The sequence below is a fragment of the Salmo salar genome, chromosome 01 (genome assembly GCF_965601325.2).
Source record: "Salmo salar chromosome 01, fSalSal1, whole genome shotgun sequence".
NCBI lineage: Eukaryota > Metazoa > Chordata > Actinopteri > Salmoniformes > Salmonidae > Salmo > Salmo salar.
Genome location: NC_138291.1, coordinates 136,429,078 through 136,433,531, shown reverse-complemented (window position 1 = coordinate 136,433,531; position 4,454 = coordinate 136,429,078). Strand labels below are relative to the sequence as shown.

The window sequence follows — 4,454 nt, the reverse complement described above, 5'->3', positions numbered from 1 at the left end:
CTTAACAGCTTCTACCCCCAAGCCATAAGACTGCTGAACAGTTAGTCAAATATGATTTTTGAATCTGAGAATAAATGAAGACAATATATTGATAAAAATCACCTTGTCCGAGAGAGATTTACATGGTTATCAAAACGTCACGCCAGGGTAAGAATACACGAAACACAGCCCTTATTTTAAGTGTTTCTAAAATCCCCTATGGGAAAAATGGAAGGGTGGAAAAATGATTGGAATCATTTCCCTGTTTGACCACTAGGTTTTATGGGTATTATGACACCTCCAATGTGGGGCTCTATGTGCATTCCAATGTGCTGATCTAGTGATGGTTCTGTACTGATGCTGCTCATTTCATGGCAAAGTTTGCAAATAACAAATAATAGGTTTTGGGGAAAGTATTTCTGTCAACCCACAGAGTGATAGACAAACGCACGTACCACACAGACACGTGTGGGATAATGTCAATGTTGCGTTGATTATATAGTAGCTGGGAGCGCATAATCGATTAACGCTTCGAACACACCGACTGCGTCATCGCATCAATGCTGCATAACATTTTGTGCAGCTACACAACTATACTGAATGCAGGTATCTACACACGTGTTGCAGGCGGTTGCGTGCGGTTGGACACATGGAGGAGAGAATCATTTTCGCAGTGTCCTCAAAACCGTGTCTTTTTGGCAACTGCTGACAGCTACAGGGACATAAACATAAAAATGCTGCTTGGAGACAAGTGTCCATGATAGTTTATTGCCAGGTCAGTTTAGTAGTGAGCTTGTGCAAGATGTGGCTAGTTAGCTAGCTAACCTAGCTTACTAGCTTGCTAACCTAGCCAAGAGAAGAAGAGGTCTGGGTCAGCAGCTTCAGGCCAGCAGCCTTGGTGCTTCTGCCACATTCTTTCTTTCCTGGATCCATTTATTGTGCCTATGGCAACGAGTGTCAATTTTACAGCCAGACCCTCTACTACGTCATCCACAAGTGTGGGTGCCACCGGTGCATCAAGACCCTCTACGTCATCTACTAGTGCGACCATCGCCTCCACCGGTGCAGCGAGACCCTCTACAATGTCTACATCATCCACAAGTATGACCACCACCGATGCAGCCATGGAAGAGGATGAAATGGAGGAAGCACCTCTGGATCTAGGACCACCTGAGATTATTATGAACCTCACGGAAGTGACCACTGAGGACCTTGTTGAACAGGATGTGGCCGTGGAGACAAACGAGGAGAGAAACAGGGAGAGAAACGAAGAGGAACAACGTCACACCAGGCATCATCGGAGGTACCAGCCCCCAGATCCACTCAACTCATTTCAGTAGAGGCTCCTCCAAGCCGTCGAGAGGGATGCAGCCCAAGCTGATGCTCACAGGAAGGAGGATGAAGAGACCCTCTTTGCCATGAGCCTGGTGCCAACCCTGAAGAGGCTACCTCAGCAAAGAAAAGCAGCAGTCAAGGTTAAATTGTATGAGCTGCTTTTCCAAGCCGAGTTCAATGGTACATTTTTTTTTTTTTTTTTTTACACAGGTAGTGTCATAAGTATTGCGACAGTGAAGTAAAGTAGGTCATTTTTACAGTACTCATGTAGGCTAATTGGTATTTCAGATCAAAGGATTAATATGAGGCAAATGTATAGCTGCTGTATCTGGATTAGAAAATATCCCAAAACAACAGTTTGCTGTCTAAATATTTGCCTGTCATATTCATCTTTTGATCTAAAATCCAAATTCCATGAGTAAACAGCGAGTAATACCAACTATACCACACTGTTCCAATATTTATGCCTCTAACTACACTATACAAGCAGTATTTAGTTAACATAAATCTCACCTTTTATGGTGTTATATTATGTAATGCTTGTATGTGTTGTTTTTCTCTTCCCTTCCAGAGATGGAGTCAGTTTAGCCGACCAGCTCACAGGAAGGACAGGAAGAGGAGAGGAGTTGTCTGTTTGTTGTTTTGACCTCCCTCATTATACCTTTCCTTTCACACACAGTAGTTCCATTTAAATTCAGTCAAGTCATAAAATTATTTGTTTCTAAAGTCTTAGGATAGCATTCATTATTGTTACGTAGATTTCTGAATTGACAGAATTGAAACTCATACACTGGAGAATTAAGATGCTCTTGTTGGTCTCTTACAAGACTAAAGGTCAATATATTTCTTTAATTTAAAACCACTTGAAAACCAGGGTGTTGAATCTTTTTGTGAAGGTATGTTCCATCGACTGGTCCATGACGTCCAGGGGCCATGTGTTTGTTTAGCTGTGTTATGGCTACACATTATTTAATTTTTTCAGAGACAGAGACACACACACACACCTCTCCTCCACTCCTCTCTATACCTCAGATCTCCAGTGCCCTTCCCTCTCTCTCTTTATGGCCATGTCTGAAGTTCCCCTACTACGTCCAGGCTTTATGAGTGGTCCCTGTATCTGTCTGCAGTTCCCCTACTACGTCTAGGCTTTATGAGTAGAGTCCCTGTATCTGTCTGAAGTTCCCCTACTACGTCTAGGCTTTATGAGTAGTCCCTGTATCTGTCTGCAGTTCCCCTACTACGTCTACTAGGCTTTATGAGTAGTCCCTGTATCTGTCTGCAGTTCCCCTACTACATCTAGGCTTTATGAGTAGTCCCTGTATCTGTCTGCAATTCCCCTACTACGTCTAGGCTTTATGAGTAGTCCCTGTATCTGTCTGCAGTTCCCCTACTACGTCTAGGCTTTATGAGTAGTCCCTGTATCTGTCTGCAGTTCCCCTACTACGTCTAGGCTTTATGAGTAGTCCCTGTATCTGTCTGCAGTTCCCCTACTAAGTCTAGGCTTTATGAGTAGTCCCTGTATCTGTCTGCAGTTCCCCTACTTCGTCCAGGCTTTATGAGTAGTCCCTGTATCTGTCTGCAGTTCCCCTACTTCGTCCAGGCTTTATGAGTAGTCCCTGTATCTGTCTGCAGTTCCCCTACTTCGTCCAGGCTTTATGAGTAGTCCCTGTATCTGTCTGCAGTTGTGCCAAAAATACATGCTCTTGTTGTTCTCTTACAGATTACAGGCTACACATTCATTTTTTAAAAATGTTTACACACACACACCTCTTTCAATAGTTTTATTTGTAAAATTTTTACAACACACATACCTGTCATGTTCTTTCCTGTACTTGAATAATTATTAAATTCTAATGTTTTCATAGTCAGTTATTTCATTTCTTTATTAATATCTCATTTAGACTTAAATCTGCTTATCTCTTCCCTACACCTTCGCAGATCTAAGACAAGATGAAAGTAAAAACACATTCTCTTCCCAATTAGTTTTTTTTTCCACCTGCATTTTGTCAGACCAGTGAACATGGTGGTAAACTGTACTATTTGTATGGAGCATAGGTTTCCCTTTGTTATCATACTAACTGTATGTCGTATAACCTTAATTAGTGCCCCTGCTCACCTGATGTACCATGCCAGGTGTGTATAATAGTGACGTTAATGGGAGAGGGAAGGGGTTAAGGTGTGGTCTTTACTCCCAAATGTCACTTAAATATAGCTTCCAAATGAAGAGAGACAATGGTACATAAAGTAATCTGGGGAAAAAAATGCAATTTTATGGACAATGTTGGATGGTTCTTAAAATAAACTTTGCGTTAGGGGGCTCTTAAAAGAGCTGTTTCACTCCACGGCATACTGCCATGGGACTTCACCTGCTGGCGACGAGAAGTAGGTGGTCAGCTTCTCCCTCACCTGGAGTGCCTGTCTGGGGGCGTTGTTGGCACCTGCCCTGGTGACATCAGGTAAGTGACCATTTGGTGTGCCCATCTCCATCCGGAGCGGCTCCTGGAATGACCTCTGCAGGTAGTTGTGGAGAACAGATGTGGCCTTCACGCAGGCATCGACATTTGAGGGGCTGAGACCAAGCACTCTCCGATACATTCTCCACCGGGCTGCCAGAATCCCAAAGGCGCATTCAACAACTAACCTTGCCCTGGACAGTCATTTGTTAAAGATCCTTACAGGCTTTGGCAATAGCAGCTGGCGTAGGGCCTCAGGAGGTTGGGTCTCAAAGGGAAGGCCTCGTCGCTGACGAAGACGTGGGGAACGGGTCCCAGGTCTTCAGCCCCAGGGAGTGATGCAGGTGGTGGAATCTCCAGGGTGCCATCCTGAAGTGGGTCCCGCCATCACTTCCCTTGCCGTAAGCACCAACATCGACAACACGGAAACAGTAGAAGGCATGAATATGTACCCTTGTAGTTGTAGAATTGCGAACCAGAACAAGTTGGAGCCTGGTTTACTACATGTTTCCAGTCAATGGAGCCAAGACAGTTGGGGAAATTCCACCTCTCCAGGAACTCGGCAGCGATGGCCCTCCAGTCTTCCTCCTTGGGGACAGGCATGTATTCACCAACCAGACAGTCCCAAATGGCTTGTGCCACAGAGGGGACAATGCCTGCCACCGTGGACCGTCCAACTCGGAAGCT

The 4,454-nt window shown here is 44.5% G+C and overlaps 1 long non-coding RNA gene across 1 annotated transcript; it reads left to right on the top strand.

The window, feature by feature from the left end:
* The first annotated feature begins 587 nt into the window (after positions 1-587).
* LOC145885194 (uncharacterized) lies at positions 588-3,182 on the top strand. Its single transcript, XR_014396780.1, has 2 exons — positions 588-1,494; positions 1,886-3,182. It is a non-coding gene; the product is annotated as an uncharacterized LOC145885194 (long non-coding RNA).
* Positions 3,183-4,454: the final 1,272 nt, after the last annotated feature.